Raw genomic sequence first — 27950 nt, 5'->3', positions numbered from 1 at the left:
CAGGGGGCTCCCAGGCTTCAGTTTCTAAGATGGAGACAGGGAGGGGAGGGTGGTAGCCGCAAGGCCCTACTCCTGGGCCCACGGGAAACCGGACCGAGGACCCTGAGTGGCTCTGGCTGGCACCTCAGAGCACAGCAGGGATGGGGGAGCGGGGGTGGCCTCAGAGCCAGAAGAGCCCAGGACCGGAGCAAGCTCTTGCAGGAGGACATTTGCAGGCCCGGGTGTGTGGCCTGTACCGTTGAGGGGGCGGGGGCCAGAGGCCACCACGGAGAAAGAGGAGGTGCTTTAAAAGCAGGCCAGGGCCTGCACAGGAAAAGAGACGGGGCGGCGCTGGCCGGGCAGCCCTGCAAGCTTCCGGGCCCGGCTTGGTCCTCCTCGCCGGGAGCCTGCGCTGCGGGTGCAGGGGGCTGGACTGCTGGCGGCCCCTATCTCCAGCAGGCGGGCTCTGCTGCTTCCCACGGTGGAAGCCAGAAGGAAGGACACCTGCACTCCTGCCCCTGGGTCTACTGGAGACCGGCCTGGGATCCTGCCAACCAGGCGCACCTGCATCCCTGCAGCAGGGCCCCTGCAGACTCGTTTTCTGGATGAAGACGCGGCACCCCCTGGCCTGGCGCGCCCACCCCTGAAAGGAGCTCTCCTTTATGCACAACCCCAGTGTGCAGTCCCCCAAGTCATCCATGCTTGGCTGATGCTGGCTGTTGGGGCCCTGTCTCCCTAAGGGGCCTGACTGTGCATCCACAATGACGGGGAGTGGGTCCCACGCAGCTCCTCAGAGGCCTCACCCCTTCCCAGCTCCCACCCTCCAGACCCGCAGGCACCCCCCAGGGCCGCACCTCCCGGAAACCTTCCATAGTCCACAAATCTGACCTAGGTCTTGGTGACTCCTACACTCCAATGGAGTCGTAATCCCTAAAATCGGGGGGAGGCCTTTGGTAGGTTGGTTTCTACCGAGGATGAATCCCTGGAACAAGTCTCTGAGTAGAATAAAATAAAAACTGGCTGCACGGGCAATAACCTTGGAACTTCTCTCTTGGAGACACACAATAAGCCATAATTTCTAGGAAAACTTGCAGTGGAGAAACCTGTTTCAAATTTCTGATTTTATGAATTTTAAAACTAACGTTAAATTGTTTTTATCCTAAGAATTTCTGGCCTTTGCCGTGGAATCATTTCTGCATGGCCAGGATTCCTGATAGCCCCTTAGTTTTAAAGGGAATCCACACCTAAAGGAGTCAGAGGCGGATTCAGATAACTGAAGCACCGCTCCTGAGGCCTGAGTGGTGGCATTGCCTTTGTTTCTACACCGAAAGTCGCACAAAATCTAATTTCTTGGTTTCTAATTATGATTAAATAATTCATATGCTGTACTACATTAAATCAAATCCTGTCAATCCCCACACCTCTGGCAAATGAACTGTCACTTAATAGACTATTCAAAAAACAGCCAGTGCTCTGAAAGATAATTGCTTTCAATTTTCTAAGTTTTCACTTCTACAGCATAATAAAGACAAACTGATATGACCTGACTTTTTACAGACACAGTTCTCCCCAACATCTGGTCAATAGTATATAAATATTTACAAGGAGACATTAGTTGAAGAAAAAAGAAACCTTCATTATCCAAATCGATTTCTTTCTAATGCTCATCAAAATTTTAAAAATAAAATAATTTGTTAACTTTCCAGTCATTCCTGTTGCCACACTGCTTCAGCTGGTGGTGTCAAGAAATTTAAGTTTAAGGATGTTTTTGTTCCACAACATTCCTACTCCCGTTCTGTGCTATTTTAGAAGTTATCTAGAATAGTAAATTAAATGTGTAAGTGTAAACCTTGAAAGGAGAGAGAAAAGAATAGATATATGTAAGATACAAAAATTTTCACACTTTACAACCTTGAATACCAAGATAATAAAATGCTCCCTATATTTTCTATGTATTTCAGTTTAATTTAATAATATTGCAAAAAAAGGTTTCTGAAGAGGATACTAAATAATAGCAATGACATTATCACTTTATAAATATACCCTTGCCCTAATTTTTGCTAAACAAACTGTTATTTTAAAGTGACAAATATAAGTTATAACATGGAGCACTTAAGATTCAGAAGCCTCAGCAAATTGTGGTATCTTTTAGCGATGAAGACTTTCAGAGACAAATGTGAACAGGGCAGCCAGCCTACTTGACTTAGTGATTTACAAATGCATTCGGCTCCGACGTGAGAAACACGCGTGGCTTCTCCCGCACGCCGCTCCGCTGAAACATGGCGCACTCGTGGGCAGAAGGGCAGGACACCCGCAGCGTGCAGGTCCTGGACGGCGTCGATGGGAATTTCGTGTCTAGCGGTGCAAGGAACATCATCTGCAGCTCCCTGCGAGGACCGCGAGCTTCACGTGTGGGAGCTGCGCCACCCCCTGGTACCCAGAGACACGCGGAGCCTGGGCTCCCTGGCCTTCTAATGCTCGTTAGAGTCTAGCCTGAAGCTAAGAAACCGAAGACTGAGTCAGAGCTGCTCTTCAGTAACACCAAAAACTGCTGCACCATACCCTGAAAAGAAGCAAAAGGAGTGAAATATTGTTGCAGAAAAGAACGACCCACAAAGGTATTCCCTCCACCCTTAATCCCCTTTGAGTTGGGTTTGTCTTTCCAGACCAACAGGTCCTTAGTAAACACCCACTACGGAGGGTGTGCAGGGTGCGAGAGCTGCTAGGACCCCGGAGTTCACACGGCCAGTGCACCTGCATTAGGCACAGACACCCTTTTACAAGGATAAATTAGTGATGAATACATTTTATTTGAAACTAACAAATAGCTTTTTCACGTTGTTCTTAAGTTCCACAAGAATAAGCAAAGTAACAGATGTTAGAACATTCTATTCTTTTTATTCTGAATGCAGAACTCAGTGCCACACATTTCATCTTTCACATGACTCATGAAAGAGGATTTAGTCCTAGAGCTCTCACTGAAAGACAAATCGAGAACATTGGACAGGTCTACATTCCCAGACATGACCTTAAGGTTCAACACTGTTGGGCATGAGGCTGCAGCTGCCTTCCTGACATTCAGGAGTCTGTCTACTCAGGTCTCTCCTTAACAATTTTGTTAGCTGCAACTTAATGAAATATTTGAGAATCACTTTTCTAGAATCACTAATATTCACTAGCCTCACTCTTTGCATGACCTTTAACAGCAAATCCATCTTCCCAAGTTGAGATCATTAACTCAGTGATTTTAGGAGTAACAGGGCCTTGTGCTCTGAATGAATCTATAAGTCTACCTGTTTCCTTCACATTTAACTCTAAAGTTGTATTAAAGCATCACTCAAAAGTAGGCTTTCATTTTCTTGGCCTCATAATCAATTCTCTGTAATTATTTAACATTGCCTTTGTGGTATAAGAGTGGAAAAAGCACACAACATAAAATGAATGACTGGCACCATTATGTTACTCTATGCTTAAATTACCACCTGGAAACCTAGGACCATAACATGGGACCACAACAACCACCACTTTTAGCTACACGGTGCATCATCCTACAGGACTTAAAATTACAAAAATGTCCGTCTTCCCCATGTGCATCCTAGAAAACAGCACAAGACATAAAATTCTATCAAATTTATCAAAATGTATTTTGTCATATAACCAGTTAACACCCTCCATGTCTTTACAGCAGGCCAGCAGCTTATGGGGTGAGCTACAGGGTTCCACAGACTTTGTCTTCCCCATTGTTTCCCCAAAGACAATTCAGAGCATTGCTGTCTTCTCTTGGCTCATGTAAATCTGAAAATTTTTATTCCAGTGCTGTCCCAAAAAAGACAATGCGGAAAAGTCTATCTCCAGGATTAAGATCTATGTGTTAGTCTGTTCTCACACAGCTATAAAGAACTACTGAGCCTGGGTAATTCATGAAGAAAAGAGGTTTAATTGACCCACAGTTCCACAGGCCTAACAGGAAGCATGACTGGGAGGCCTCAGGAAACTTACGATCATCGCAAAAGGCGAAGGGGAAGTAGTTAGTAAATATTATTTCATTCCACTTAATTGAAACCATCGCTTTACATTGTGGCAGGAGAGAGGGACAGACAGTGAATGGGGATGTGCCACACAATTTTAACCATCAGATCTGGTGTGAACTCACTCACTATCATGAGAACAGCATGGGGGAAATTCGCCCCCATGATCGAATCACCTCCCACTATGTCCTTCCCCCAGCATTGGGAATTATAATTCAACATGAGATTTGAGTGGGGACACAGAGCCAAACCATATCAATCCGTTAAGATAGAAACCACCAAAAGAGAGAGGCAGTGAATGAAAGGGAGAATGTTTGTCTTCATTATCATTTTCCTTTAGCCTAAAATGATTTAAGCACCTGGGACACAGAGAACCTGACTCTGAGAAGTGCGAAGTGAGGATGTGGCAAAGGAAATCCTTTCATGCTTGTGCAACAAGACCAGCATTTAGGAAATTGTGGCAGCAAAGAGTTTTCTCCAACTGTAACAAGGACAGACACTGATCGTGTCCAGACTTGGTTTTATGAGAACATGTGCTATAAGAACAAATCTTCAATGAAAATACTGGCTCCTAGCTATAATCAAGCAAATATCTATACATGTCTGTAGATGTACATTTGTACAGAATCGACTTTACTGAAATGTTCTTAGGAAACAGGACTTGAATAGCATTCCTTCAGTAATATGTTTAAGCACCTTTCAGTGTCAAGTTTCTGAGTTGAGTGCCAGAGGGAACACAAATTTACCTACCACAGAACCTGTTCTCAGGGAGCTCACCGGAAGACATGGTAAATGAATGAATAAATGCAGTAAGATGAAGGAGGTGATGAATTATGTGTGTCAGCCTGAAATAATAGAAATGATCAGAATCCAGTTTAAAAAGCTTATTCAGGTGAAAAGCTGGGAATGACCATCTGGAAGACAAAGACACCAGAGAAATGGGGTCAGCACTTAGAACTTGAAAGTTGTTTTGCTTTTATATATAGTGTTATTTGAAGAATCGTGAGGTTCATAAATTTGGAAAGGAGAGCTTTATTTCTCATAAAGGGTTGCAGCCTGTAGGCTGGGCATCCTGTAGGCTGGGAAGCATAGCCTCTTTCAGAAGCAGGAAGCAGACACTTCAAGGGAGGGAAGGATAATACAGGATCTTATGTTGAACAGATTGACTAGGTATACATATTCTACAGGTTATAAGAGGAGCTCTGAATATTTACAAAGGGGAGGCATAGGCATGTGTAGTAGAGTAACATATAAGTAACATGTGTCCCATGTTCACTTTGGGGTAGAGACTTATCACTTAAATGTATTATTATAATTAGATCCTATACATCAAAAGGTAAAGCAGACGACCTGAAGGCCCTCATTGTGCAACCTCTTTAAACTGATCAGAACCACTCCATGGTTGGTGGTCTCTTATCAGGAAGGAGTGTTGATCAGTTCTGTCCACCAGACCGGGGTAGTGTCAGGTGGTTGGTTGAAATCAGCAGTCAAGTGAGTCTTTCAAGAGGGCTGGTTTTTGTTTAAACCTTAGGAAAAGAAAGTCTAATGGCAGTTAGCAAAGGAGGGTCCATCATGAGGCCCATCTGACCTCCTATACTATCATGGCTGAGAGCTGTTTTTTTTTAAAGATTTCTCCAGGGTCCTCTTGGCTAAGAGGGGGTCTGTTTAGTCACATGGGAGGCTTAGGACTTTAGTTTTTATTTCTCATTAGGCAGAAAACAAAGAAGTTTAGTAGGATTATAACATTTTCTGTGCAAGGCTGGTTTATTAGTTGCAAAAATTTAATCAGTACAGTTTGCTTTTTTCTCCATGTGACACATTTTCTTTTCTTTACAGCTAGTTTTTGTTTCCAATTTAAAAATGTATATTTAACATTTTATTTTAAGCAATGTAATAGCCAAAGTCTTTGTATGAGAAAGGTAAGAAGGATGTTAATCTATAACAAAGATCTGTAGTGAAGAGGGACGGGGTCTTTCTTGTCACTCTTTAGTCATTTGCAGCATTTTACAAAACACTGTAGGTAAGGAAGAAGGCTAATCTATAATCAGAGAAATAAAGATTACAGCTGCCTACATTACAGCTGCCTGTTTGCATGACTCAGATCCCATAATCACATTTCCTTAAGGCTCAAAATATTTCAAAGTTTCAGTAGCTTAGATTTTGAATTACTTATTTTCACATGTGAAGCTAAAGCCTTACAGAAATTCGGAGAAGGAAGCTATGATATTATGAAATATATATATTTGGTCTTTGCCAGTTTTCCTGGCATACAACTCCTAAAATCCTTGGAAACTTCAGAGCGCTGTCTTTTTGTTTGCTGATGTTTACCGATAGCTTCAGGGTATGGTTGGCCACCAGAAAGACAAAGGCATAGTTACAGGGCTAGGACTTTCAGTCCCACCTCGTAATCTCCAGGGAGGGGAAGAAGCTGGAGGTTATGTTGATCATCAATGGCCAATAGTTTAATCAATCATGCCTACATAATGAAGCTGCCATAAAAACCCACGAGGACAGGGTTCAGAGAGCTTCTAGATGGCTGAGCCTGGGGAGAGTCCTGGAGTGTGATGCCCATGGAGGGCATGGAAGCTCTGTGTCCTCCCCGATTCCTCAGTCTGCATCTCATTATCTGTATCCTTGATGGATGTATCCTTGTAATATCCTTTACAATAAACTGGTAAACACAAGTTGGTGTTTTCCTCAGTTCTGTGTGCCACTCCAACAAACTGAACCCAAAGAGGGTTCTGGGATCCCCAATTTATAGCCAGTCAGTCAGAAGTTTCAGAGCCTGGACTTGCCACTGGTGTCTGAGGTGGGCCGTCTTGGGGACTGAGCCTCAACCTGTGAGACCTAAGGTTACCTCCAAGCAGATGGTATTAGAACTGAATTAGAGGGCACCCAGCTGGCGTCCACGGCTTACCACGTGAGGAAACCAACCCTGCCACATTAGGTCACAGAAGCCTTCTGTGTTGATGGCTGCTGAGATGTGAGAGGAGGAAGAACAGGGTTTGAGAGATTTTCCTAAACAGCTGAACACATGGGGGTGTGCCTAGAGGGTGGCACGTCCCTCCCACGCCCTGTCCTGTGCACCTCTTCATCTGTAGTCTTTGTAACGTCCTTCGTAATAAACTAGCAAACATAAGAGTTTTCCTGAGTTCCATGAGCAGCTCTAGCAAATTAACCCAAAGAGGAGGCCGTGGGATCCCTGATGTATAGCCGGTCAGTCAGAAGACAGGTGAAACAACCTGGGGCTTGCAATTGGCACCGGAAGTGGGGGCAGTCTTGCGGGACTGAGCCTTCTCTCCGTGGCGTCTGACGCTATCTCCGGTAGACTCAGCACTGACTGGGCTGGAGGACTCCCAGCTGGCATCTGCTGTGGAACAGATTGATTGCTTGGTATATGGGGGGAAAAACGCACACATTTGGCCATAGAAGTCTTCTGTGTTGATTGTGGGGTAAGAGCAGAGGAAAAGCAGTCTGTTTTTTCCCCTGCACAAGCCTAAGTCCAAATGGGAACAGTCACTTATTCACTGAACAAATTCTTAGCACCTATCATGAGCCATGCATTGATCTAGGTACTGAGGATACAGCAGTGAACAATTCAGAAACAGCCACTATCCCCCTGGGCACTGTTCCAGTGGGGAGATAGACAAGCTCATAAACAAATGAAGATGAAATTGGATGCATTTGGCACTCCTGGGCAATGAAAAACAGCAAAGGCAAGCTAGAGATAATACAAACGAAGAGAGTGTATGGAGGGAGGCCATTTTAGATTGGGGGATTCACCTAGAAAGGTTGTGAAGAGTATACGTGTGTTTATGTGTCTGTATGTATATGTATGTGCGTGTATGTGTGTTATATGTGTGGGTGTGTATATATGAGTGTATGTATATGTGAGTATGTGCACACACACAGGGCATGTTAATGATATCAAGGTCTTATGTTTGATTTCTGTAAATAAAGGCTAGATGGTATCAATTATGTGCTGTCAAGCTCCTTTATAAGTAGGCATATGAATACATGTCAAAATTTTGATGACCATAGGGAAGAGATTTCTACATTTATTTTCAATTGCCATGTCTAATCTTTAGAGAACAATTCAAATTATTAAATCATTAATTGATCTTTTCAAAAATGTTTACTTCCTAGGTCTATAGTCACTTTTAAATTTTGAAGAAGTAAACTAATAAATGCTTTGAGGAATAAACAAACCACTGTAATGAGGTTATCACCACTTTAGCATATAATTAAAATATTTCTGTTAGAAGCCAAAACATTTTTAAACTCAGAATAAATAATCTGAAAGATTATCCTACCACAATCATTGCTCCGTAATTTGCCACTGAACAGGTTAGACTAATTGCATATATGCTTTTTATCTGCTCTTTAAACAGAAGAGCTAGTTTTACAGGCAACACACAAACGTATCTTGACAGTTGGAATGCAGCCATATTTTTGTCCATATGAACAATAAGAAAATGTAAACCATTAGAACCTCAGACCATTCAGGCATCGTCAGAGGTTATGAAATCATTGCTTCATCTAAGGGCAAGGCAACACACAGTCACTCCAGCAGCACATGAGGAGCTTCATATGCTTTAGACTATAATTAACCTGTGAGAAATATATAGTTATAGAGGGAAAAGCCAAGGTCAGAATATAATTGCAATATGCTTTTATTTTATTGATGCGTTTTCCATTCAAGTTTCTTTTTCATCATTATATCAAACACAGAAAGAACTGAGAAAAAAGTTAAATATAATTATGTAATAATTTCCCATTAACTGTTGAACAAATGCCAACAACCCCTCGCAAAAAGCAGAAATGAAGAGGGTACTTTTCTTAGGAAGGGAATTAATTTCTAAGAATCAGATCCATTAATACAGACCATAAAAAATTCCAACTTCAATTTGCCAATCATACAGGCAGCTACCAAGAGATTTCTTCAAAGAGAAATCTCCTAGAGAAAATAAAATGGCAACTGGATCAGGGGAATGGGTGAGTTGGTCAGATTCTCTGTATAACAAAGGATAATTTACAAGATAAACTTACAAATTATAATATTCTAAGATGTATGGTATAAAAATGCCAAGGCAGTAAGATATTTTATATGGTAAACATTTAAATTTTTAAAATTCTTAGCAAAACAGTAGAAGAAATAAAATAGCAAGAGTGGCCGGGCTCAGTGGCTCACACCTGTAATCCAAGCAGTTTAGGAGGCCGAAGCGGGCGGATCACGAGGTCAGGAGTTCCAGACCAGCCTGGCCAATATGGTGAAACCCCGTCTCTACCAAAAATACAAAAATTAGCTGGGCGTGGTGGCACGCACCCATAGTCTCAGCTACTCGGGAGGCTGAGGCAAGAGAATCGCTTGAACACGGGAGGTGGAGATTGCAATGAGCCAAGATCGTGCCACTGCACTCCAGCCTGGGCGACAGAGTGAGACTCCATAGCTAAATAAATACATAAATAGATGAATGAATAAATAGTGAGAGTGCTGAATGAATCCACAGAGATACTCCAAAAAGCAGTAAATGCGTTATTTATAGTTCACTGATCTTCAAATTCAAGGATGTCAATTTTTTAGGGTATGAGAGCAGTTAAGTAAACACTAGAGACAAATGTGAACATTTTCTAACTTGAAAGCAAGAGTGCTTAATTCTACCTTTCCCCTACTTTTTTTACCCCTGTTTGAAGCCCTGATCCTTTCTTGCTCTGGTAACTTTGTCTTAAAATCTCACCACCCTCCTATTTACTTAACACTGAATTGATTTGATCTGTTTGCTTCAGTCAGTTCGTAGGGTTCAGAAACAATGTTAGCTACAAAAAGGCATAAGGATATGACTTCTGTAGTTAGTTTAGTAATACATGAGAGAAAATGTGGTTTTCTTACATAATACTGCCTTTTCTTCCAAAAGTAATTAGAATTTTTCCCCCAGATTTTGAAAGTACTTTCCAAATTAATAATTTAGAATAATGCTGAATTCGTATAGCCCTCTATTTTTGCCTCTTTGCATTTCAACGTAAATACAAATGTAGGGAATAAAAATATATATATATTTTCTCACTCTTTGCTAGGTTTATGCCTGAGGCTCTTATAAGACAGATTAACAAGAAGAAAGCATGCAAGCATATTTAATATAATTTGTAAGTGACATGGGAGAGTCTTCAGAAATAAAGACCCAAAGAAACAGGGAAACGTGTTTTTTATGGTAGGTTTGATGAAGAGTGGACAGTCTTGGGGAAGTACGGCTGGACAAAGGGAGCGTGATCTAACGGTAGTAACCTGGGAGGCATGGGATGGCTTAGCAAGACCAGTGTGTTCAGATTATTCTCTGTGTCTCTGTGTCTTCAGAGATAAGAGTGTTTCTTTTCTTTGGTTGTAGGGTATGTACTTTTTTTTTTTTTTTTTTTTTTTTTTTTTTTTTTTTTTTTTTTTTGAGACGGAGTCTCGCTCTGTCGCCCAGGCTGGAGTGCAGTGGCCGGATCTCAGCTCACTGCAAGCTCCGCCTCCCAGGTTCACGCCATTCTCCTGCCTCAGCCTCCCGAGTAGCTGGGACTACAGGCGCCCGCCACCTCGCCCGGCTAGTTTTTTTTTTTGTATTTTTTAGTGGAGATGGGGTTTCACCATGTTAGCCCATGTTGGGATGGTTTCGATCTCCTGACCTCGTGATCCGCCCGTCTCGGCCTCCCAAAGTGCTGGGATTACAGGCTTGAGCCACCGCGCCCGGCCGGGTATGTACTTCTTAAATGAGGGTCTCATGACCCGCTTCAGGGTAGAAGGGCAGAGGAAGATGAGAGAGACCTTTCTGCTTCTGCTGTTTTCTCAGATGTCAAAGTGCCATGCTTTGGGTTATTGTGTCCTGAACCCCATTATGAGACACAAATAAAATATATACATAAAATAAAAGTTGGATATCATTCTCTGCACTATTGCACTAACAGTTCATATCTTTTTTTATATTGAAAAGTAAAATTGCAGATGCTAGACCGAGGCAGCTTTTACTGACACCACACCAGAAATAGCAAAGCCCAGATGCCATCTGAAAGTTTCTCTTTCATGTTGAGGTTGAAAATCAGCCACGCCCAAAGGGAACTGGGCAGGGAGGCAGTGCAGTGCTCAGCCATGGTCGGTATTCAAAGAGCTTCCGGAAGGACGACAGGAGAAAGCCTTCACAAGTGGAGTGAGCTCTGATGGGCCGTCAACAGAGATACCGAGAAGTCCCTGAGACTGGCAGGAGCCCAATGCAAGGAAGTCCCTAAGGAACAGCTCCAGACAGAGACAGCCAAGAGGGAGATGCATCCCTTCCAGTGGATCCAACGGGCATTCGCCAACTCCCAGGCAGGAGGAACTGGAGGTCGAGGTGAATTCAGGTTTCAGGTCACTACAAAAGGTGCAGCTCTCACACCAGCACTATGCCCAATTCATGCATCTCTTGTGTTTGCAAAAGCCCAGGTCAAAGAAAAGCCCTGGGTACTGTTCCCACTTGGGCTTCCCTTAACCAGGGCCCATGGACAGAGAGTGTGGCAGGGGGCAGGAAGGTGGGATTGGGAGGGGGTCTGTGAATTTGGGATAAAAAGTAAACTCATGTTTATTTTTGGTAATTTTTATTTGCAATTTAGCTCTTCCTTTAATTATAAATGCAACTAACAAACTACGGTACCCATATCTGTCACCAACAGAAACCACATATTTCACATGTTAAGCTGTTGCAGGTGTTTTGAAATAGCCACTAATCCTTATTTAATGTGTTAATAAAATAAGCCCACATATTACCACAGCACTGATTTGATATTAAGTTTGGAAACACTAGATAGAGCAAAGTTAAGCAGAGTTCTTTCCAAGGGAATTTCTTGGAGCCTGCACTACTGCACAGAGGAGTGTGAGTGTGGAGGGGAGATGAGTGTGTGGAGGTGGAGTGGAAGGAGATAGCACTCTGAACTCAGCCCCCTCTCATCACCTCAATTTTAGAACAAACTTTGCAGGTCCCCACCTGACCCTGGGGGTGCTGCAGAGAATCAGAGGTTGGGTAGGCTGTGGTCCTCAAGTTTCACTGCACGGCAAACATACCATGGGGCTCTGAGAATCCTCATGCCTACATCAGTCCACATTAAAACTCCTGCAAGGCCCCTAAGGGGCCTTCAGATCTGATGGTTTATAAAGGGCAGTTCCCCTCCACATGCTCACTTGCCTGCCACCATGTAAGAATGTGCCTTTGCTCCTCCTTCACATTCCACAATGATTGTGAGGCCTCCCCAGCTATGTGGAACTGTGAGTCCATTAAACTTCATTTTCTTTATAAATTACCCAGTCTTGGGTATTTCCTTATAGCAGTATGAAAATGAGTTAATACACTACCCCACTGGAAATTAAGTTCCAACACATGAATTTTGGAGAGACAGATTCAGACCTAACGTTTCTATCAAGTGAATGGTTACCAACCACACAAATTGCTATTTAAAATGGATTGTACACTTGAGGAAATAAGATATTTCAATCCAAGATACCACCCACATTAGCCATATTGAGGAACAACTAACCTACATAGGAACTGAAAAGATAAAATTCTCAAGTTTTAATTATGTAAAGATCAAACATACAATTATCTTTAACTACTAACTTCCTACGGTAAATACATTATTTTGAGTAAATTGAAGAAAAAATTCACTAAAATTAATCAAGACTAAATAAAAGCTTAGAAATGTAGAGCCTATCAGAAACTCAAAGAGCAGAAAATTGCAAATAAATAAGAGAAAGGCTATAGACATTTTAGAAACAGAAGGTACTCAAATTTTATCCAATGTTCTTTTTAGATTAATGTTACAATGGACAACATACTGAACACTTCCTATTTGTCTGACTCAATCTTCACACATACACAAAATCCTGTGAGATAAGCACTACCATATGCACATCTGGAAGATGCGGAAGGGAAGGCCCAGGGAGGTGAAGGTATTTGTCCAGGATTCAGGAACTAAAGCCAAGAGTCAGACTCAAATCATCTGACTTCAGAACCTAAGCTCTAAACAGCTACTTCACAGAGATAAAGCAGTCAGATGAGTTATAACAAGATAAACTGGTAGGTGGTATAAACCCACTGGCATTGCAATACTAAACATAGCAGGCCCATGGCAAAGAACACAATATGCTTTATGTCAAGAAAGATTAATTTTAACTCTATCAATCATGATGCATTTTTGAAAAATCCCACAAGTGAAACTAGTGAGGCAAACATAGCAGTTGAAGTCAAAGTTGTCAACTGAGCAAAAGACATTTCCAGATAAAATGATGAGGGATCTTGAACTTTCCAAAGCTCTACCTAAACTCAGATCCTAAGTGTCAGGTTCAGTAATTGTAGAACCTTGAGAGAGAGAGGACGGAGAAGAGAGGAGAGGAGAGAGAGAGAAAATGCTAATGTAGGAATATTTCGGGAATGTAAGTGAAGAGTATTTAGAAAATCTTTATACAATTTTTGATACCTTTGTGAAATTCTGAAATTATCCGATCAAGCATTTTAACTAATAAAGTTATGACTTTACAGATGAAGCAAGACTAAGATATTTAAATGAGAATTTGAAGTGCTTATCTTACTATTATATTGAATAGATATGAACATTTATATAGTGGTTTATCGTTAAATAACCGAAACCTGAAAGTTTGTCTTACGTTTTCACATGTGTTAAACAATGTGTTACAAGAGTTCAAATAGTCAAAACGAGAGTGTGCACAATACCAACACACGACCCAGACATCACTGAAGAAGAAGGCTACCTGGGTGTGCTGTGTTCAGGACAAGTGGAAGAGTACACACAGCTGGGTTAAGGTGATCAATAAAGCAGAGCACACTGCCCAGCGTGCAGAAAATGGGCGTGATGGAGGGGAAGGGGATGGGAACAGACCTATGGAGATCACACCTCGCGGGTCTAGGATGAGACTAGAAGCATTTGGACATCAATCAAGATTTTGACATCAATGCTCAGCCAATAATAGTAGCCTCTGAGCTCTCACGGCGTACTCCTCAGAGGGGCATGCAAGGTTGTTTCATTCCCCAGTTGCTCCACAAAAGTGAGTAAAGTTCTATTTCCCGATTCAGAGTGGCAGCTCATGTGTCCTGTGGCAAACAACAAGGGAAATTGTCATACAGAGGTGTATGCTACACAAACACAGATACAGTGTGCATTGTAGGGTCGGAAAACATTTTCTCCACCCTCTTTTGTTCAGTGGCTGGAACCTGTGAACATAACTGGCAAAAGTCAGATTAACAGGAGAAAAGGCATAGAAATAGTATTAATCTTTTGAATTTTGTGTGCACAAGGGCTTCACAAAAAAAGAAGTAAAAAATAAAAAAAAAAGAAGCAGTTAGACTTAAGAGATTACATACCATTTTAACAAAAGGCAATGCATTTCAAATAAGAGACTAGACAAAGGAGAGGGGTTTTAGGCTTCTAGGGGTGATAACTTGTGGGAAAGTGATTAGCAAATATATCAGGGAACTAATGAAAGTAAGGGTTATTTTAGTAAGGTCTTTTTATACTGACTCATCTTGGTGCTGGCTCTCCATCTGTGGTGACAAGGGTAGCTTTCTTCATCCTGGTTCAGGAGAGGGAAAAATTCATGTCATTTTCACAAAGATAAGTTTATGCATTGCTTTTAGGCACAAAAGAAAGGGTAGAGAATTTTTCCTGCATCTGTTGATTCTCAGTTGCCCTCAGCTCAAAACAATCCTTATGCCAAAGAGGGTTTTTTGTGGAGCAGCATGTTCTGGACTCTTCAACACCTTTCCCCTCATACCTGAAACTCCAGGTTCTTTATCCCTAAATGACTGCACTGGCCTGTTTTTGGCATGAGTTTGATTTTGGAATAAAATTAGTTCTTTGCTCCTCACTAAAGTGAAGTTGTATGGGTCTTCCTCCCCATTTGCTTAATAGTTTCTTCACCGCAAAGCTTCAGTTCAATGACCATGTCAGCCATCTCCAAGAGCTGAAATTAGATGTACCTGGTAAAAATCAATAGAAAGAAAATCAAAAGTAAAAGGCCAGTGTCTTAGTCTGTTTTTGCTGCTATAATAGAACACTATGGACTAGGTAATTTATACAGAAGAGAGATTTGTTTCTGTCAAGGTCCTGCAGGCTGGAAGGTCCAAGACTGTGGGGCCATAGGCGGTGAGGGCCTTCTTGCTACATCCTAACACGGCAGAAGGCATCACATGGTGAGGCAGGGTGCAAGACAGAGAGAGAAAGGGGCTGAATTCTCGCGATAACAGACTTACTCCTTTGATAATGGCATTAACTTATTCATGAAGGCAGAGCCTAATTAACTCTTAGAGGTCCCATCTCTTAATACCATCACAATGACAATTAAACTGTAACATGAGTTTTGGAGAGGACATTCAAACCATAGCAACCCGATTATTTTTACAGACTTCTTTGTGTAAGACAAGTTTGCATTGAACTCCTGGACTACCTGGAGACTCCAGAACAGCCTGCGTTTCAGTCTCAGGTACACAAAGGCAAAGAAGCAAATTTTTTAAGCAGAGATTAATGATGAGACCTATTAAAATGGAGTCATTTGGTCTATTCACTCCAAGACCTACCGGATTTTCAAAAATAGAAAATTCCAAATTGGTTGTTAAATGTTCAATTTCAAATTGAAAAAAATTCTGCATTTGCAATTACGTCTCAGTTACCTCTCGTTGCCTCCAGTTACCATATTAATTCATTTCAATGCGATTTTAATGCATTGCTTTCTCAATTAGCCAGTAAGATGTATAAGGAAGAATTGGGTAACATAAGTAATGTTTCTCGAAAGATATTAGATGTTTTGTATCTAGCTCTGATGATTATTCTCTTAGTACTTAATTAGTACTTAAATCTCTTTTTTCTTTTTAAATTTTAAGCTGCATCACAATATGTTTTGTGTATTATATTCGGTTTTGTCAAAACTATTTGTTAACATTTTTATTGAATTTCTTATTTGTATTTAACAAGAAGAGGCCAATACAAAACAAAGCCCAGAAAAATCAAACTGAGTTCACTTAACATACCAGTACTGATTTGTCTGGGTAAGTCACGGCTTTCTTGAAGAGTTCTGCAACTTCATGTAACTTGTTTTAATACTGAGTGTATGAGTTCATTTTCACACTGCCAATAAAGACATACCAGAGACTTGGTAATTTATACAGAAAAAGAGGTTTAATGAACTCACAGTTCCACGTGGCTGGGGAGGCCTCACAATCATGGTGGAAGGCAAGGAGGAGCAAGTCCTGTCTTACATGGCTGGTGACAGGCAAAAGGAGAGAGAGCTCATGCAGGGAAACTCCCCCTCATAAAACCATCAGATCTCAAGAGACTTATTCACTACCACAAGAACAGCATGGGAAAGACCTGCCCCCATAATTCAATTACCTCCCACTGAGTCCCTCCCACAACGCGTGGGAATTCAATATGAGATTTTGGTGGGGACACAGCCAAACCGTATCACTGAGCTTCTAAACTTATTGAGAATAAAAGGGAGATGTCAAAGGCTTTTATTTTATTGCATATAGAAATTTAAAATTAATCTGATTTCCTGTAACAGCAACATGGTAACCTGATCTCAGAAAACATATTCTATGAGAAGACAAGGAAAATAAATGAATGAACAAAGGAATGAAGTATGTATGAATCTAGGAATGTTTAGTGTATGAATGTATGAATGTTTAGATGGACACAGAAAGCTTTTAGGAGATTTTCTTACTCAGGCAAATCTTCCACTGTTGCTTCCCCAGAATGGAGAGCATTCCCAATTTTGCCCTCTTCACTTTTGTCGCCAACACTTAGAATTACTAGTAGAGAGATCTCTGACCACTGAGGTCAAGGTTGATGAGTCCAAGAAGATGTCATGCACTGAAGTGGCCTTGGTCTGGTCAATAGCAGGTCTTCCTAGATAGCATTTGTGGATTCTCCTGGGCAGGAAGGACCATTGGCCACAACCCTACTGTGGCTCTCCATGATAGATCTAGGTCCTTCTGTCTTTTAAAACAGCAGCATAATATCTCTACGATTAATCTGAAAAGCACTAGAACTTTGAGATTCTGACACAGTTAATCACTCCCAGTATCTGTATTCAATATTTTCTAAAGATAAAACTTAAAAAAGACAATTAGGCCAGGCGTGGTGGCTCAAGCCTGTAATCCTAGCACTTTGGGAGGCCAAGACAGGCGGATCACGAGGTCAGGAGATCGAGACCATCCTGGCTAACACGGTGAAACCCCGTCTCTACTAAAAAAATACAAAAAAATAGCCAGGTGTGGTGGCGGGTGCCTGTAGTCCCAGCTACTCGGGAGGCTGAGGCAGGAGAATGGTGTAAACCCGGGAGGTGGAGCTTGCAGTGAGCTGAGATCCAGCCACTGCACTCCAGCCCGGGCAACAGAGCAAGACTCCGTCTCAAAAAAAAAAAAAAAAAAAAAAGACAATTATACAGATTACAGAGACCAGAGTAAGAGAAGCTTGGAGAAAAAAGAGAAACTTAGAGTGCCAACAACAATATAACATAAACAGACCAGCAAATAATAATGCAATTTCCCAGCTAATAGGATTGCTTAACAGCTGAATACATTCACATGCCTGATTAAACAGTAACAACATACACTTATAAAGAAAGATTGTAAGTTGTAATATGTCTTTTCAAGAAGCAGCATATTAACCACTGTTTATGCTTCTCTAATTACATTCCTTTAAGTTCTTCATTTAGAAAACAGTTTACATTATAATAGCCAGCATCACTTCTGTTTTTAAAACAATTGGTCACATTTATAGTGCCAAATTAAGGATCTACGGATATTTTTGTAAGAAAAAACAAGTGCAAATGTGCTTTGAAAATGATGTTTAACTGAAGAGTCTGGTTACATAAAGATGAAGAGTCTAATGATCTCATCTCTTCCCAGTGGTTTGAAACCCTCTATTTTTTCTTATCACATTTTTCGGGAGCAGAGATTTGTTCTACGAACTTAGAAATTCAAAAATATGTGACATTATTACAGAACCTTCTTTGTTCCACCCTCTTTCCTCAACTCCATTTCTTTAGGCCATAGAAAATGAGGCAGCCTACACAACCCAGTCCTCAAACTCTTGCTTAGAACAGGGTATGGGAATGTGAGGAGAAAACAAATATGACTTAAAGAAGATTGGAAGGGGATCAAATAGTCATTCACTGTTTATCATAATAACATCTGAGAGACCTGCCCAAATACAAGCAAGGTGAAAAGAAATACACGGAATAGCACAAACTTATTAAAACAATAGCAATCAAAGAAAAAGAATACCAGGCAAAAGGCCAACCAAAACAACAACACAGAGGAAACACAATACAAAAGACAGAGGAAAGTCCTCTCAACTCTGCATGGGATGGAAAAATTGACATGTTACAAAAAGCCCAAAGATGAACAAAACACAATATATTGATCAATTTTTCTGTTAACCTAAAACCACTCCAAAAAATAAAATACTATGTTTAAGAAATTCTGAGGAAAACACAGCCTGAGTCAAGTGTATCATTCCCAATCATTTAGTTGTTAGAATATAAACTCAATAGACCTGAACTCTCAAGCATCAATGAAGTCACAGATTATAATATCCATGAGCTCATTTTAAGGGAAATGAAAACATAATAATAAGACATAAAACCTAGCTAACTGAAATTGAATCAAACAAGAATTTCGAGGTGAGAAATAATGTTTAAAGCGGGAAAGTCTTTTCATACCCCCATATCAGCAATTAAAAAATAGAGTCAAAGATCCCTGATGGTCAAGCCATCCTTAGCGTCCTGACCTGGTCTCAGGAGGCACTGTTGTAAGTTCAGGACCACTTCTTTGTCTCTCTCTACCATGGAGCTAAGATTTGAGGGCTGTTCACCCGGGACCCCACTGCTGGCCCAGTTCAAACCAGGTGCCCCACTGTGAGCCCTGGGCATAGGAGTCAGTCCAGGGGTGTGATAGGATCCAGGGGAGCCAACCAAAGTGACTCCTTTGGGGTTTTGTCATTTGCTGATGGAGAAAGCTCTAGAAAGTCTAGGAGATCGAGCTGGGAGGATGATAATATGGAAATGCAGCCATGTTCTCCTCTTGTGATGAAAGTCTCACTGCCAGGGAGAGATTGGGGCTGATGCTGGGAAAGAAGGTTTGGGGGAAAGGATGCTGAAACCTGGGTCATCTGTCTCCTGTTCTTTACCACCGTGGAACTCTGAGGGTGGGACAGAGTGGGAGGGGATATGGGGCCATAGGCCTCTGTTCTTCAAGGCTCTGTTCCTCAAGGGGCCTTTAAGAGGTGATTAGACCCTCTGGATCTGTTGGTTCTGGCACTTGCTCTGTAACTCAATGACCTCTCCAGCATCCTTCCACTATGCCTCTTTCCATGGGAGCAGATTTTGTTGGCTTTTAGCCACTGGCACTTAGAGTTCTAATTAGTATCTACCCCTTCAGTCCTCAGGGTCCTCAGGATGGAGGAAGTCACCATAAAAAGCAATGGGAGAGAGGGCATCTGTTACCTTAAGACCACTACCAACCTCCTCCCTCCTTCCCAGTCATAGACTGGATGGAAACTCTGCTCACCCCAGGCAAGATGCCAGCAGCCCCCTTCCTGGTCATAATGTCACAGGCCCTGACATTCCACACTGTCCTGGAGACCAAGGCTGGGAAGCTGAAGACTTCTATAAGGTCCTTCTCCCTCAGCTGGAGGGAGCATGGCAGTAAGCCAAGAAGACAGGATCCTCTGCTTTGTCCTCCTGCTGTGCTGCTGGCAGGAAGTGAAGACCTGACCAATAAGAATGAATTCAGATACAGTCCCAAGTAGATGGTTGGGCAAACAGAAAACCATGGGTCTGAATCAGGTAGATGATAGTCTTTTCTCCCTTGAGTCCTTCTCTGCTGTGGTTTGAATGTGTCCCCTCAAAAATTCAGGTATTGAAACTGATAGTGATAGTATTAAGAGGTGAGAGTTTTAAGAGGTGATTGGTCAAAAGGGTGCTTCCTCATGAATGGGATTAAGGCCCTTATGAAAGAGGCTTTGTGCAGCATTTGGCTCTCTTGCCTTTCACCATGTGAGGACACAGGGTTCCTCCCCTCCAGAGGACTCATCAACAAGGCGCCATCGTGGAAGCTTAGAGCAGCCTTTGCAAGACACCAAACAAGCCAGTGGCTTGATCTTGGACTTCCCAACCTCCAGAACTATGTGACATAAATTTATGTCATTTTTAAATTACCCAGTCTCGGGTATTTTGTTATAGCAGAACAAACAGACTAAGACACCATCCTTCCCTATCTCCCTGAATTTTTTACCATTAGACATTTGTTCCTTGGGCAATGGAGGAATTTAGGAAGTTTTTCTGTTTTTGAAGCCCTTTATAATTTCAGAACTCCATGCATACATTATATATTTTAACTTTTTGTTAATTTATGGAAATGTTCTAACTTGCAGGAAGTCAAGGAAGAATACCATGAACACCCACATATTCATCCTTCAGTTTCAATAATTGTGCACGTTTTTCCATCTTGCTTTTTCTACACACACACACTTTTGTTGTTATCAGGAATATTTTAGCACTGTCCCAGGTGTCTAATCACTTTATGTAAAATGTTTTCTTGCTAACAGATCAAAGCACTGTTTTTATGTATCCACAATGACATAATCACACTAACAAAATTAACAAAAATCCTTACAGCAGCTAACACTCAGTCCACATTTTAATTTCTCCCCCATCTCTGTCCCTTAGACATACAAAGTCCCTATACAACCATAAACTCTGAGAACTGCATCACACATGGCCTGGGGCCCCCAATGGATCCTCTGATGTAGTTGGGGTAAGAATTCCCTCATAAGGGGTTTATTCAACATTTCTCTCTGGTCTGGCAGTACCCATTTTCCTTCTGAATTCTTTTTAGCGCCTATTTTTATTAGTTTTTCTTTTTCAGTGGAAGAGAAAATGGGGATTATGGTAAGAGGAGAGAGGCAGGGAGTTAAGTGAAAAATACGCATTTCGGAAGACACAGCAGCCTGCTTGGCTATCTGATCTGCTAGGTTATTTCCTCGACTTTCAAAAGAAAGGCTTTTCTGGTGTCCGGGAACATGGACAATAGCTATTTTTTCTGGCAACTGAAGATTATTCAATACTTGAGTGATCAGCTCCTTGTGAATGAGGTCTTGACCTTTACTATTAATAAGACCTCGTTCAGTCCAAATTTTCCCAAATGTATAGGCCACTCCAAAGGCATACCTGGAATCTGTATAGATGGTTCCTTCCTGGTTCTGCAAGTACTTTAAGGGTTGACTGAGTGCAAACAGCTCACACATTTGAGCAGACCAACTGTTGGGCAATTTTCCTGATTCTATTTCTTTTTTTTTTTTTTTTTTGAGATCGAGTTTAGCTCTGTCACCCAAGCTAGAGTGCAGTGGCACAATCTCGGATCACTGCAACCTCCACCTCCCAGGTTCAAGTGATTCTCCTGCCTCAGCCTCCTGAATAGCTGGGATTACAGGCGCCCACCACCACACACAACTAATTTTTGTATTTTTTTAGTAGAGATGGGGTTTCACTGTGTTGGCCAGGCTGGTCTCGAACTCCTGACCTCATGATCCACCCATCTCAGCCTCCCAAAGTGCTGGGATTACAAGCGTGAGCCACCGCGCCCGGCCTTCCAATTCTATTTCCACAAGAGTTTCTCCATCAATCACTGAATACACATTGTGTCTTTCTCCCTCAATCACCCGGGAGGAACCATCTATGAATAAATGCCATCAGGAAGGGGGTTTCTCCTAGATCTGGTCTAACCTTTGTACGGTAATCAATTAAATCTAAACATGTGTGTTCCCTCCCTAGAGTTGGATTCCCTGTTAGGAAACCTGCTGGGTTGAGTGAATTATCAGTGGTCAATGTTAAATCATCCTTTTCTAACAGAATGGCCTCATACTTTAAGATTCTTGAGTCAGTAAGCCATCTCCCTGCTCTCTGGTTTAAGATAGTTCTAGCTTGGTGAGGTATGCTTACTGTCAATTTGCCTCCAAACATCAACTTTCTGCTTTCCTGGACTAGTATTGCTGTAGCCACGATGGACTGGATGCATTGAGGCCATCCACAAGTGACTGGGTCTAAGACCTTTGATAGGAAGGCTACAGGCTGCCAGTAGCCTCCATGTTCTTGAGTCAGCACTCCTAAAGCTACCCTACTGTCCACATTAACACAAAGGTGGAATGGCTTTTCTAGGGAGGGTAAGGCTAAAACAGGGGCAGTTATGAGCCTTTCCTTCAGCTCCTCGACTTGATCAACTTCCTCAGAAGTCCACAGGAGACGGTTAGGCTTCTCCTGGGCAAGTTTTTGATACAACAGTTTACTGTGTAGTGCATATGAGTCAATTCACAAGTGGCAGTATCCGACTAATCCTAAAAATTTCCTGAGTTCTTGTTAGTTTGAGGCAAGGGTAGGGACACGATTCCCTCGATTCGTTTAGGCCCTATTCTTTGCTTGTCTACACTTATCAAGTGGCCTAAATATTTAACTTTGGGTTCTACATACTGAAGCTTTCTTTTTGAGACTCATAGCCCCTCAAACTGCAGATGGTTAAGAATATGTGTAGAGAAGTCAGTTACCTTCTCTGTACCTTCACCAGGTATAAGAATGTTATCCACGTACTGAAGAAGGCATATTTGTTCTGGGATGACAACTTTTTTCTAGTACTTGGTCTAAAATTTGACCAAAAAGTTTAGGGCAGTCTGTGAACCCTTGGGGCAAGACAGTCCATCAATATTGTTGTTTCCGCCCTGAGTGGAGATCCTCCTATTCAAAAGTAAATATATCTTGGCTATTTTCAGCCAGGGGACACACCCAAAAAGCATCCTTCAAATCTATTACAGTAAACCATTGATGATTATATGGAATCTTGCTAAGAATGGTATAAGGACTGGGGACAATGGGGTGGGTAGTCTGGACTATTTGGTTGATAGCTCTAAGGTCCTGTACTAGCAGGTATGACCCATCTGTTTTCTTGACTGGCAGTATTGGAGTGTTATATGGGGACATACAGGGCTTGAGAAGCCTGTCCTTAATAAAGTCTTTGATTATAGGCTTCAACCCCACCCTACCTTCTAGGGGAATAGGATATTGCTTCCTTCTTGTTACTTCTCCCGGGGTTTTTAGCATGATGTGGATCAGAGAGACTTGGAGTATCCCTCAGTTTCCTTCTTTGGACCAGACATTAGGATTAATACACTTTTCATCTGCAGTGGTGAGTAGGTTTCATGAAGTGAGGAATCCTCTTGGGCTGACTTGTAGACCTATGCCCAACATTAACATTAAACCCCTGCCCAGTAAATTAGTTCCTGCTTCAGGGATTAACAAGAACTAAATATGAGCTGAGGGATCCTGGTATCTAACTTCTGTGCTTTCTAAAATTTTTGCTCTAAATCCTTCCCCTTTTACCCCGGAAACTGAAAGTTCCTCTGAGGAAGAGACAACATTAGACGGGGGGAAACAAACAGAGGAGTGAGCAGCCCCTGAATCCACTAAAAAGGCGAGAAGCTCATATTTAGGTCCCACCTCCAAATTTATCAAGGGCTCCTGGTGGGACTCAAGATAAAAGAGACAGCCCCTGACCTCGCTATCTTCCTCAGAAGACATGAGTGGAAGGGCTTCTTTCTCCTTTCTTAGCTCAGGACATCCTCCCTGGAAGTGGCCAGTTCTTCCACAGCTATAGCACCTATCTCGTCCTTCCTTCCTCTTAGTTCTGGGATTCTTTAACCCTGCTCCCCCATACTCTTTAGGGGGCCTGGCAGATGAGGACCTTGATCCTCCAGATGGAGGCTGGGGTCATTTAAAAGAGGATTCGGACCCTTTATAGTTTCTGGCTCCCTGGAAACTCTGTCTAGAAGTACCTGGGTTTGGAGCCATCTGTTGGAAGGTGGAAAACGTAAGTTTTGTCTTTTGTTTCTGTTTTTCTTCATCCCTTTTCACATATACTTTCTGAGCTTCCCTGAGGAGCTCATTTAGCAGACGGTCTTCCCAATTGTCTATCCTTTGTAACTTTTTTGAAATGTCTGGCCAACTTTTAGTGACAAATTGGAGTTTCAACATTCCTTGCCCAAACGGATCACCCAAATTGAGGCCTGCATATTGCCTCATTTGCTCCCTCAGTCTGTCTAGGAATCTCATAGGCCCTTCATTCTTTTTCTGTTGTATATCAAATGCTTTAGAAAGATTTTGGGTTCGGGGTACTGATTCCCAAATTCCTTTTATTATCATCTCCCTTAGATGCTGCATATTTTCCCGGTGACCTGCATTGTTATTGTCCCACCAGGGGTCTCAGGCAGGGAATTTCTGGTCCGCGCGGTAGGAAAGTTTTTTCACCAGGAGGGTGCTCACATTCCTAAACTACCATAGCAACCCTACAAATCATAGTCCTTTCTTCCCCTGAAAAGAGGATGCCCAAGATGGACATTAACTCGACCTAAGTGTATAACTGAGGTCCTAAGTATTGGTTGGTTTGGTCTGCCACGCCATAAGGGTCATCTAGTAGTGGTTTAAGCTCCTTTTAAAAATTCTGGACTTCTGAACTGGTTAAGGGAGTATTTACAAAGCTAATGGCCCTCCCCCCGCTTATGGTATCTCTTTCAAAGGGAAGAGGGTCAGGGTTGATCTCTTAGGTACAGAGGGAAATGGGAAATTCTGAATATCTTTTTTACATTGTTCTACCTCACACTGGAGTCCTTTTAGAGAGGGGAATTTAGATTTGGAAGGGAACAGGCTGGTGGGACAGTAATTCCCAAGATTCAGGGTTATAAGGAGGAGGGATAGCATGAGTAGAGGGGAAATTTGGAAAGGGATCTGAGGCAGCAATGGCTGTCTGAGGGAAAAGACTGAGGACACTGAATGGAGGAAGATAGTCTAGGGGATCCCATGCACTGGAGTCTTTAGGCATGAGAGCTGGCTCCTCTGACTTTTCATTTTGATGTGCTAGATTGGGTTCTTCCCTATTTGTTTTTAAGGGAAAAAGGAGGGCAGGTCCTTGCCTCCAACAAAGGGCATAGCCTAGTTTTTCTTGAGACACTGAACTTTTATCATTAACATATCAGATTAGAAGCTGACACGTTACATCTTCATTCAAACCAAACTTTGGCCAGAAGATTGAGGGTTTGAGGATGAGTCCCTGAGTCCAGATAAAACAGCATTTTATCATTTGTTGCTTTTTCCTATGTTTAGTCCTTTCATTATGCTTCCAGTATTTTAGCATGAGACCTAGGGGGCTATCTGGGGGGATATCTTTATTACCATCTTTATCTCTCTTGCTCCCTGTCTTGCTTGGGGTATTTCCCTCAAGCATCCTGATGGTTTTGGGGTAAAGTTCAAGGTTCAATTTCCCTTACTGGAAATTTCTCGCCTTTTGGGGGGAGGCTCAACTTTCCCCACTGGAAATTTCTTGCCTTTTGGGGTGAGGTTCAATTTCCCCCACCAGAAATTACTTGCCTTTTCTACTACTGGAGGTTTCTGTGAGGTTCAATCCCCTCCCACAATGGGGATGTCTCTTCTCTTTTTAACCTCTAAGCCACCCCAACCAAGGAGTACTTCACCACCCCCTCATGGCTTTCTTACCTTGGTCCCGACCACCAAGGAAATACTTTACCGGCTCCCTTGGTATCTTTTCCTTGGTCCATGCACAGACTTGCATGGCTGTTATGGAGGATCCTTTAAGCTAGGTTGCTGGCCAGTTTCTTTCCATGTTGCTGAGAGCTCGGGTTATTGTTCTCACTGGGTGGGTCTTGATTTCTCACCCCTGAGGCCACCACAGTGGGGCGGGGTATACGTCCTCACAAGAGAGAACCAGAGACCACCCTCGGAGGGGAATGTAATCCCGGACAAGCCCCCAAATTGTTATAAGTAAAGTTTTGGTGCCGCAAAAGAAATGGCACTTGAATACAAAATTTTCTTTTTAATTCTCAGCAAGGCAAGGGTGCACCCTTACAGATGGAGTAATGGTGAGTACACATCTGGACAAGGGAGGGAAAGGGGTTCTTATTCCTTAGGCACGTGGTCCCTACTGCTTTGTCACTCCTCCATTGGCTAGGGTTAGACCGCATAGGTTAACTAATTCCGATTGAGTAATTTAAAGAGAGTGACAGGGTGAGTGATTTGGTGGTAAAAATGGTTATGAAATGAGTCAAGGTGGAGAATGAGTCAGGGTGGAGAATGAGTCAGGGTAGAGTAAGTAATCAGAATGAGTCAGGGTGGAAAATGAGTCATGGTGGAGTAGGTAATCAGAAAAGGTTGCTTTACAAGGAAGTTAAGTTTAAAAGTAGAAGGCAAATAACTGAACACACTCTCATATTAATTCTTTGAAGAGAAATTTGTAATTCATATTTAACATCATGATTATACGGCATGCGGCATCTTAAAACTGTGAGGCTGAAGTCAGAGGTGACAGAGGAAGGATATGGCAAAGCCACTCCACTTGACAATGCACTTTAAAAACCACACTGATGATATAAAACCCAAATATTTTACTGCACATGTTTATTGGCTGATTTGCACAATACTTCCATTATAATTATGGGACAGACACAAAATGAAAAGAATATTATTAACAAAGCACTTGCACGATGCAGCCATACCCATTCTTAATGATCATTAATGTCTTATCCAAAGAGAACTGTACTTCGTTTGTTTCATTTACTGAAGGTCAGTATACTGGAAGCAATTGTCATCACATCTCAGACCTTTTTGCATATTTTTCCACATTGTTCTGAGCCTGCATGTGCTCAGACGAGTTGATTGGTATGCAGATTGTCTGTCATTAAAGCCATTTGGAAATCAGCTTCGTCACTGGTTTAGTGTTGAAACTTCAGATCCTAGAAGACACCACTGGAAAGCTCTGTGCACTCAGAAAGGGAAGGTGCGTGGCCCTTCTGAGCCCAACCTCAGGGCTGGAGGAAGAGGCTGACCTTGACCTTGAGCCTAAGCAATGCCCCAGGACACTGAGACACCACACCTCCAATAAAGAAAAACCATGAATGGCAGGAGGAAGAAACCATTGTGTGGGGGCTAACAAGGAGAAAGAAGTGCTCAGAACCGCCACTCACTGTCAGGGTCACTCAGCAGGGTCAGCTCCTCTCAGCCAGGCAGTCGAGGCTACAGGTCAGGAGGCCACAGGTCCTGTGAATAATCCACATTCTAGACATCAGCATTTCACCTACCTGACTCCACCTCTTACCTGCAAATGGGACCACCCTGAAATCACTTTGCTTATGAAGGAGGAGAAAGGGGGGTGGCCCATCTCTCTGAGTCCTGCCCCTCCAAAAACAGAGCCATGAAGCCAGGTCTTCATGATGGAGCCATAGCATTGCATACTGTTTTCCCATTTCCCTGGAACATGTTTCTAAGCTTCCAGGTGTTACCAGAAAGGGGTCCCAATCCAGAGCCCACAAGAGAGTTCTTGGATCTCACACAAGAAAGAATTTGAGGCAAATCCATAGAGTAAAGTGAAAGCAAGTTTATTAGGAATGTGAAGGAATAAAAGAATGGCTATTCCATAGACTGGGCAGCCCCAAGGGCTGCTGGTTGCCCTATAATCAAGGATAACAAATAACCATTTCTTGATGATATGCTAAACAAGGGGTGGATTATTCATGCCTCTCCTTTTTAGACCATATATGGTAACTTTCTTATCTTGGCATGGCATTCGTGAACTGTCATGGCGCTGGTGGGAGTGTAACAGTAAGGATGACCAGAGGTCACACTCATCACCATCTTTGTTTTGGTGGATTTTGGCCATCTTCTTTACTACAACCTGTTTTATCAGCAATGTGTTTATGACCTGGATCTTGTGCCAACCTCTTATCTCATCCTGTGACTTAGAATTTTTAACCTACTGGGAATGCGCTCCTGCAGGTCTCAGCCTTATTTTACCAAGCCCTTACTCAAGATGGAGT

General features: G+C 42.3%; 1 long non-coding RNA gene across 1 annotated transcript; it reads right to left on the bottom strand.

Annotated features, from left to right (window-relative positions):
• Positions 1–1921: 1921 nt before the first annotated feature.
• LOC112611159 lies at positions 1922–25709 on the bottom strand. The gene is made up of 2 exons (XR_003116555.1): positions 25618–25709; positions 1922–2542 (listed from the first exon to the last, which is right to left on the bottom strand). It is a non-coding gene; the product is annotated as an uncharacterized LOC112611159 (long non-coding RNA).
• Positions 25710–27950: the final 2241 nt, after the last annotated feature.

This window comes from Theropithecus gelada, chromosome 17, assembly GCF_003255815.1.
Source record: "Theropithecus gelada isolate Dixy chromosome 17, Tgel_1.0, whole genome shotgun sequence".
Lineage (NCBI taxonomy): Eukaryota > Metazoa > Chordata > Mammalia > Primates > Cercopithecidae > Theropithecus > Theropithecus gelada.
The sequence above is the reverse complement of the archived record's forward strand: the minus strand, read 5'-3'. Positions and strand labels throughout refer to the sequence as shown.